General features: G+C 41.8%; 1 non-coding gene across 1 annotated transcript; it reads left to right on the top strand.

Annotated features, from left to right (window-relative positions):
- Positions 1-7,687: 7,687 nt before the first annotated feature.
- Positions 7,688-7,794, top strand: LOC147366709 (U6 spliceosomal RNA). Its single transcript, XR_015132233.1, has one exon. It is a non-coding gene; the product is annotated as a U6 spliceosomal RNA (small nuclear RNA).
- Positions 7,795-9,860: the final 2,066 nt, after the last annotated feature.

The following is a 9,860-nucleotide window of genomic DNA, read 5'->3' as shown; positions in this document are numbered from 1 at the left end:
AGGCTTTAAAATAGGTAAACTTGAACCTGAAATTTTGTTCTGTCCTTTACAAACCATGTGACCTTGAAGTTACAAAATATCTCTAAATCAATTTTCTCATGTGTAAAATGGGGAGAAATTGCTTACCTTACAAGTTAAGGTAAAGGTCAAATAAGACGACATCTAAAAACTGTCTAACATGGACCCGAGATAGACTTCAGTGAACGTTACCACCTCCGTTTTATAGTCGAAGGGATGGAAGTCCTGAGGAGCTCAGGGATGTGATGCTGGTCACAAAAAATGATAGAATCAAAGAGGCGTGGCAGTGAGGAGCCTGTGCTCTGGAGCCAGGCTGGCAGGGCTCTAATCCCAGCTACGTGACCTCAGGCAAGTTGATTAACTCTCTGTGCCTTAGTTTCCACGTACGTAACACAAGAACAATAAGGGAAACTCTTTCCTATGCTTGTTATTAATGTTATATAAATAAGTACTTCAAACAGTCTGGCATAGAATAAGTACTGCATAATTTAATTAATAAGAAGTAACAAATAAGTTAACTCAATATATGGAAATTCATACTCCATGGAAGGAGGCATAGCTTCTCCTTACGTGGAATTCCAGCTGCCGTCCAGCAGGGATGACGGCATGCAGACACTATGTCTTGGGGTGTGTGTGGCGGCGGGAGGTTGCGGTTTGTGTCTTTTTTTGTCAAAGTTTAGGGGGAAAGTGGTGCCTGAAAGAGAAGGAAGTAAAGATAAAGGTGAAGTTTGTTATCAACATTGTTAATTCTTACTGTCTCATGGGTGATGCAATTTTCATCTCTGCTGTATTTTTTTTCCAAGTTGCAACTAAGCCCATCAGCAAGTTTAAAAGAGCTAGATCTTGAGATTAAACTATGATAATAGGCTCATATGTTTGCATCAAAATATGGACAAGTCTCTGTCCCTTTGTACCACGCCCTTTTCTCCCTTTCACCAGCAGCCATGAGGACTAGCTGGCACCACTTCCCCATTATCATCCTCCTGAAGGGCATGCAGAACTCACTTAATTGCTTCACACTACAGTACACTGCTATTCAGAGCCAGTCTGTTTCTTTCCATTGTAACAGCATGGAAATAAATAAGCAATTTTCATACATTAGGAAACATAAGCATGCCAGAGTCTAATTCACACTTATGTGATTAATAAACCAGAGCACTTAGATGAAATACACTATACCACACAAACACTATCCCATTAGAGTGGTCATTTGGGGGTGAGATATCACCCACAGTTGGCCCAGTCAAGAGCCCCTGTATGGAAACACATGGAACTTCCTTAGGGCGAAAAATCTCCTTCGGGGTGAAAAATGAAGGGTAAGAAATGGAGAGCCAACTTCCTTGATTTTGTAAGTGGTATTGGCTTTGTGTGAGCTATGAGCAGGCTGCATGACTCTGAGCAAATATATTTTCTGTGCCTTGTTTATTAATGGACAGAAAAGCTAGCCTGAAAATGAAATTGATTTTATTCACTTAGGATTTTATACTTCATTGCACAACCACAACCCAGCAAATTCTTCATTAAGAGAGATAATTACTTTAATGAAGATTAAATATAATTTAAAATTCACATTTATCTTTATCTACCTAGTGCAGGTCAGAATGAGCCTAAAATGGCTAGAGAACTGGGAAGAAATAGATTTCTCTAAAAAGTCTCCATCTGTTTATGCAGAGATGGGTCTGATCTGACCGCCAGCCTGCCTTTCTTCCTCTTTGTCCTCTTCCTCTCATTTCATCCATTCATGTCTCCCACGTCAAGCCCAAATGAAACCTTCTGCTTTTGAATAATCCTAACTTTAGGATGTTTGGCAGAGGCAACAGGACAGCAGCAATTTATACCCAGGATGCACAATGATCTTTGAACAATTGTATCCATGATGGGCATGTGGGGGAGAAAGATCAAAGAAGTAGTAGGTTGATTTTAGAAATATCCTCCCTCCTTGAGACACAGAGTGTCTACTCCACCTGCCAAAGACAGGAAGCCAAGGATATATTAAGTGGATTAGTATTACTCATCATTTTGTGTGGTATTATCATTATTCCTCATTAATGGCACTGATGAAGCTGAAAGAGAAGAGTGAAAAAGCTGGCATAAAACTCAACACTCAAAAAGCTAAGATCATGGCATCCAGTCCCATCACTTCATGGAAAATAGATGGGGAAACAACAGCAACAGTGAGAGACTTTATTTTCTTGGGCTCCAAAATCACTGTGGATGGTGACTGCAGTCATGAAATTAAAAGACACTTGCTCCTTGGAAGAAAAGCTATGACCAACTTAGACAGTGAATGAAAAAGCAGAGACATCACTTTGCCAACAAAGGTCCATCTAGTCAAAGCTATGTGTTTTCCAGTAGTCACGTATGGATGTGAGAGTTGGACCATAAAGAAGGCCAAATGCCGAAGAATTGGTGCTTTCAAACTCTGGTGCTGGAGAAGACTCTTGAGACTCCCTTGGACTGCAAGGAGATCAGTGAATCCTAAAGGAAATCAACTCTGAATATTCATTGGAAGGACTGATGCTGAGGCTGAATCTCTAATACTTTGGCCACCTGATGTGAAGAGCCGACTCACTGGAAAAGATCCTGATGCTGAGAAAGATAGAAGGCAGGAGGAGAAGAAGACAACAGAGGATGAGATAGTTGGATGGCATCACCGACTCAATGGACATGAATTTGGGCAAACTCCAAGAGATGGCAAAGGACAGAGAAGTCTGGCATGCTGCAGTCCATGGGGTCGCAAAGAGTTGGACATGCCTGAGCGATTGAACAATGAAATGGCATTTGAGCACTGTTGTGGAAAGAGCTCAGGAAACAGAAAAACGAAAGCTTGACTTCTATTTTCTCCTCTAAGTAAATGGGTGACCTTAAAAACATTTATTAACATGTCAGAATCTGGCTCCTCATGTGAGATAGAATTAATAATGCCAATATTGAGTTCAGAGGTTTATAGCAGCTGGCATTTAGTATAAATGTACATTAAATGTATACTCATAAATGTAATATACTTCCATGCTGAATGATGAGTTGCCATGTAAAAGCTCCAAAACACCATAGCAATGGCCCAATTATCCACAGGCCATGGCAACATTTGATCCTGAAGAAGTGACCAGTGAGTTTTGCCTCCTTTGCTGAAGGAGGGGCAAATGGAAGTATGGCCTCATCAGACCCTCTAGCACAGATAGGCATGGGACTGTTTCCACACTCCATTTTAAGGGAAGAAAACTAAGTCCGGCTTAGTGAGAAGGTACAACTCATTCCCAGAGGGAATATTCCAAATAATAGCTCTCATTTACTGAATACCAAGGAGATGTGACATATTATAAACAGTACCTTATTTAATTAACAGACTATCTAATTTATCACTTAAATCAGGACACTTTCAGAGTGAAAGGGGATGCTACACTTCCATCAAGACAACAGGTGTCATCTTGGATAGTCAAGATTGGCAAGATGGTCTTGGATGGGCAAACTGCATGGTTCCCCCCTGTTTAATTCATGAAATCACTCATGAATGAGATATGAAACAATCCCTGTTCTACAGGAGGAAACTATGATTCAGAGAGGTTAAAGGAAATGAGCCCAACGACCTTCAAACTAGTGAGTGGCAGACTCAGGGTTGAACCTCAGTGTGTAAGACACAAAAGTTTCTTTCCTCTAACCTACTTCCCTTCTTGGAACTCATCAGTCATGATATCACCTGCCAAACAAGAGCATTAATTTTGTTTTGATAGCCTGCCTTGAGCGAGTAACACATTTCAAGCTCTGGGTTATGATTTTCAAATGCTATCAAGAAATAGGGAGGAAAAGGGTGAAGTAAAAGCCAAATGAGGCCAGTAAAGGCATCACATGCTAGCGAATATCTGGCTCTTTCTAAGGACTCAGTGCTGCCTGAATACTACAAGCCTGTATTAATGCTTATTCATGTGTGGAGAATGACAGTCAATAGGGCCAGGCCTCAACAAGCATCTTTCCCCATGTGCTGGTCTGTATTCTCATGCACCCAATAAACTCCCACATCTAGGTCAATTCACTGCTGATTTTCAGTGATCTGCAATCTCAAATAAATCTTCTTTACTTCTATAACATGCTGGGAGCTATTCTTTTCTCGAGAGCTTAATAGATGTAAGAAGGTTGAGAGATGATCAACATTCAGTCCGCTCCATGATGTTTCAGTGGGTGAACTCGAAGGGAACCACACACTTTCATCCTTTAGCCCACCTGCCAATTACTGTTTGAGTTTTCCTAGTCTCTTTACACAACAGGAATGGGGCCAGCTGGGCCTCCATCAAAAGCGAGGCACACTGGCAGAGACAAGAGAGTTTATATTCTGGTAAAGAAACAACAGCTCAAATCGGTCATAGATTCCAAGCATCCTTAGTCACCACTCCCTAATGAAAAACCATCTTCAGAGACCAAGTGTGTCCCTGGGCAGATATTTCAGTGATCCTGTAAAAGATCCCACTGGGGACATAAGCCAAAATTCAACCCTGTGTTTCTGACAGTGTGTGGTCTTAATATCGAAATTACTCAAACACTCTAAGCTTCAGATTTCTCAACTATAAAATGTTGCTTCTCCAGCTTTTCCCATAGAGCCTATTAAAACACATTCCTGGTGCCTGAGCTCAGAGATTCTGATTTACTAGGTCTGGTAAAGAGCCAGAAGACTTGCATGTCTTGTAAGTTTCCAAGTCATGATAATGATCATGCTGTCCATGGAGCATACTCTGAATAGTCCCAAACTGTCCCAGTAACTTCAATGTCACAATTCGAGTAAAGATCTGAAATGATGGCAGGATGCTTAGCAGAGCTGCTGACTCAGAGCGCCTCTCAATTAACATGTATTCTTTGAAAAGAAGAACAAAAGTCCAAGTGTTTTAGTACGAAGAAAAGTTGGGGACGTTCAATCATTTCTAATATGCCAGGTACAAGACTTAATTACATTTCAATCCCCCTTGTTATAACGCATTCTCCATAGCAATTAAAATGGGGTCCCAGTCTCAAATTGTGAATACACCGAAAGGCCTCCCGGTTCTCTTTAATCACAGAATACAATTTTTTGCTCACAATGTCCATGAGTTCTTCTTAGGCTCAGCTGCATCACCATTGCATGGAAACCCCATTTAAAATCATCTTGACTACTACTTAAAAAATAAAACATAAATCTTCCCCCTTAGAGCACAGTTTTCAGGAAACAGACGAAATGATATTTACTTTGCTGCAACCAGGAATCCCCTCTTACACCAACTGGCAGTCCTCGGATCAGCTGGAGCCCTTCAGTTTGTGCTTGTCTGACTCAGCTCTGTCGTCAGTGAACTCTCCCTGGCTCCCGCCCCGCCTCGTCCCCCACCCTCCCTCCCTTCCCCTCTGTTCACTTCGGTTTTCTCTCTTCATGACATTATTTAATCTCTCAGTCGCAGCTTCTTAGGATTAGCTACAGCATCTATTAATAGTTTTACTTCTGTTTACAGTTACAAGGGGAGAAAAATGGCTCATTCCTTTGCTTCAGTCTTGAAGATAGGTCTTCTGGCTGCAGGAGGAGGATGCGCAGGCCCCGTGAATAACCTATTTCCACAATCATTCCACTGTAAAGATGTTAATGTGCCTCTATGCAGAATGGATCCATTCAATAAGCAGAACAAGTTGGATATAAACTCTTTAATTGCTTTCAGCACACCGATTATCTTTCTATGTCACCTATTGTATAATGCAAAAATGTTAACAAAAGCACTTACTGGAGACATTATTGAGAGTTAAAAAACAAAGAGCCATCAGTTGTCACTAAATATGCCTTTCATGTTCCCAAATGAAATGCATTCGCGCACTCAAGAAATAGGATAGGAACGTGCAGGCCTGCCATTGTCAGACGCAAACATCTTCATTAGATTTTGATCCAGCTGCTGCAAGATCTATAAAAAGAGCTATCAAAGCTGGCAACTCATTATTGGTTATTTCAGGAAAACTTCAAAAAACCATCCCCAAACCTGCACTGATCTTTTCAGACAACCTCCCTGGTCAGACAGTTGGTTTGAAAAGAGCAGGCATTAAAAACCTCTGCCAAGCCTGGCCCTAGAAATGGTACCTCAAAGGATGCAGTGGCTGGGACTGTTAGACAGGCCACGCTCACAGAACCAACCTGTGTTCCCAGACACGTGAGCTGAAAAATCTCTGCCTCTCAACCCCACCCCCAAACCTCCTGTTGTGACCTAACAGCATCTCCTTAAGAGTAAATAAGCAAAAGGAGCCAAACTTGGATCTTTATAGAGCAAAACCAAAAGATTAATATGTTTGATGTCTCATAGCACCCTTTCTCTGCTGCAATAAATCTTCCTCTGCATATTGGCAGTCAGCTCATTTCTAGTATGTCGTTTTCCACAGACACTGGATTTTTTTTCTGGCTGTTTTAAAAAAAGAAAGAGAGTAGTCAAACAAGCAAGGAGGGAAGAGCAGAAGAAGAAAAAAAAAAAACAGGAGGGAGAAAAGGGAAAGAGCAAGAGTCTGGATTCCAGGGATGATGTATAGAGGAGGTTACAAGAAACAAACCAGAACTGTCAAAAGTACCTACAATTCTAAATGAATTCTGTTGAAACAGAAGAGATACTGCAAAAACCTGAATAGCATGCATATGAATCACAGGCGCTAGCATCTTGACTTGGAGACCTCTTCAGTCAAGCTCAAGTCGCAGGAAGCTTTTGACAGATACCAAACAAGTGACAGATAACAACTGTCAGGGACGTCACTGTCTTTCACACAGGCCCTCTCCCTGCAAGGTCTATACATCTCCTATTTATGACAAAGAGAAGTGCAAATCATGACCGCTATCATTCAACCTCAGTCAACAACAAGGGCATAACACGTGGACCACTAAATCTGCTTTAAAGACTTTTAGCTCTGTCTTTAACTCATGCACTACATTACCTACTTTATAGTCAAAAGTAAACTGAATGCTCAGAATATTAAAGTAACATCACATTCATTATTTGAATTAGGTACTAGTGCTCATTGGGGCGAATCAATTCATTATTTTTATATTGTTATTAAAACTATTACCCAAATCTAAATGTTCTTGAGACCCACAACATACTTTCCTTCATAGAACACCTCTGCACATGTGCTAAGTCGCTGCTGCTGCTGCTGCTGCTAAGGTGCTCAGTCGTGTCCAACTCTGTGGGACCCCAGAGACGGCAGCCCACCAGGCTCCGCTGTCCCTGGGATTCTCCAGGCAAGACCACTGGAGTGGGTTGCCATTTCATTTCATGAAATGTGAAAGTGAAAGGGAAGTCGCTCAGTCGTGTCTCTAACTCTTTGTTACCCCATGGACTGTAGCATGAAAGTGAAAAGTGAAAGGGAAGTCACTCAGTCGTGTCTCTAACTCTTTGTTACCCCATGGACTGTAGCATGAAAGTGAAAAGTGAAAGGGAAGTCACTCAGTCGTGTCTCTAACTCTTTGTTACCCCATGGACCATAGCCTTCCAGGCTCCTCTGTCCATGGGATTATCCAGGCAAGCATATTGGAATGGGTTGCCATGACCTCCTCCAGGGGATCTTCCTGACCCAGGGATCAAACCCGCATCTCTCATGTCTCCTGCCTTGGCAGACAGGTTCTTTACCACTAGCACCACCTGGGAAGCCCATAGAACACCCTTTATTCCTTCAAATCATGACCTTTTCAGCGTTCACTTCTGCAGCACACATACTAAAATCAGAACATTATAGAGAAGACAAGCATGGCCCCAGTGCAAGGATGACATGAAAATCTGTGACACACTCCCTATTTTTAAAACTTAAAAAATAATAACATTTATAAATTTAAAGAAAAAAATTTAAGAGTGACCTTTTCTGCAGAGCTGTAGCTATCAGCTTCCCTCCTGCCAATGGTCTTAGTCAACAGTCACATGGATAAGAGAAACAGAAGCTGAGGCCCACGCTTCCTCCAACCAGAGTGGGAACTGGAGCTGGGAACCTACTGCAGCAGCATGATCTGTCTAGAACATGAATCTGTTCACAAGGCTCCTCTGTGTAACACCATTCAGTGATTTCCTACTGCCCTTCAGATAAAATCACATTCCTGCTGTGTGCCTACAGGCAAGTTATTAAACCTCTCTCTGGCTCAATTTCCTCTTTTATAAAATGGTGATAATAATCGTGAGGAAAATGTAAGTGAAGCACTTAGCACAAAGCTAATCAACATTCAACATTATTATTATTGAAGGTATCTCACCAGCCCTGTTTCTTCTCTGTTCTCCTGGACTCTATCTTGCAGCCACACTCAGCAATGAGTTCCTCACTTTTCTATGATCTTTCTTGTCTTTATGTTTTGGCTTGTGATTTTTTTTTTTTTTTTTCTGTTTTTAACACTCTCTTCCTCCTCCTGGCCCTTGGTCAGTTTCTCTCCTATTAATACATAAACTGTTAGCTCAAATGCACATTATCAAGGTTTGCTTCCCCCAATTGCAATTCCTCTACTGTAAGATGCATCATACATTACTATAATCTTCTTAACTGAAATGTCCATAAAGGATCCAAGATTAGATACGGCTTGCTCATAACTGTATTTCTCAGTAGCAAGTACAGGTACTCAGGGTAGACTGGATTATAACACAACCGAGAAAGAAATCTTAGCAGATTACAGGGACAAAAGATTAGTCTTTGTGTGTGTGTGTGTTTAAGTGTGTGGTGAAGGAAAGTGCAATGTTTATAGAAAGGTGCCAAACAAGGAGTCTGGCACAGCTAGTGCTCAAAAAGCCCAAACTCCCAGATGGGTTGCAGCAAAGCCTTTTTCTTTAAGATTAGTCCTTGATCACACAGGACTTCCCTATGGCTCAGCTGATAAAGAATCTGCCTGCAATGTAGGAGACCTGGATCTAATCCCTGGGTTGGGAAGATCCCCTGGAGAAGGGAAAGGCTACCCACTCCAGTATTCTGGCCTAGAGAATTCCGTGGACTATATAGTCCATGGGATCGCAAAGAGTCAGACACAACTGAGTGACTTTCACACTTGATTCTACTACAGTAATCATAGGATGTCTCCACAGTGCTTTCATGCCAAGTCTCAGGCTGATGGTTGCCCCAGGTCCTAAAACATTGCTTATGGTAGAAAGAAAGGAAACTTGGTAACTTTTCATTGCCTCTTATAAAACTTCCATTCAGAAGTGGGACATATAATTTCTCTTCACATTTTATTGGCTCAGGCAAGTTACATGGCAAAACCTGATGTCAACCTGATGGGAAATCCCTATGCAGAAAGGTTGCTACAGACAGGGAAACTACAATATTTAGTGACTTGTAGTAGATACAACAGTGTGTTGAAAAGCAGAGACATCACTCTGCCGACAAAGGTCCATATATTCAAGGTTATGGTCTTCCCAGAGGACACATACAGCTCTAAGAACTGGACCGTAAAGAAGGCAGAGCACCAAAGAATTGATGCCTTCGAACTGTGGTGCTGGAGAAGACTCCTGAGAGTCCCTTGGACAGTGAGGAGATCAAATCAGCCAGTCTCAAAGGAAATCAATCCTGAATACTCATTGGAAGGACTGATGCTGAAGCTGAAGCTCCAGCATTCTGGTCACCTGATATGAACAGCTGACTCACTGGAAAAATCTCTGATGCTGGAGAACATTGAGGGCACAAGGAGAAGAGGGCGACAGAGGATGAGACGGTTGGAGGGCATCACCAATGCAATGGACATGAACGTGGGCAAACTCAGGGAGATGGTGAGGGACAGGGAGGCCTGGCATGCCACAATCCGTAAGGTGCAAAAAGTTGGACTCAACTGGGCAACTGAACAACACCTACTACAACAGATACAATAGATTGCAAAGAAATAATAAAATATTTCTTTG

This window comes from Bos grunniens, chromosome 8 (genome assembly GCF_055505025.1).
Source record: "Bos grunniens cultivar Pamir isolate PY7600 chromosome 8, Bosgru_T2T1.0, whole genome shotgun sequence".
NCBI classification, from domain to species: Eukaryota; Metazoa; Chordata; class Mammalia; order Artiodactyla; family Bovidae; genus Bos; species Bos grunniens.
The sequence above is the reverse complement of the archived record's forward strand: the minus strand, read 5'-3'. Positions and strand labels throughout refer to the sequence as shown.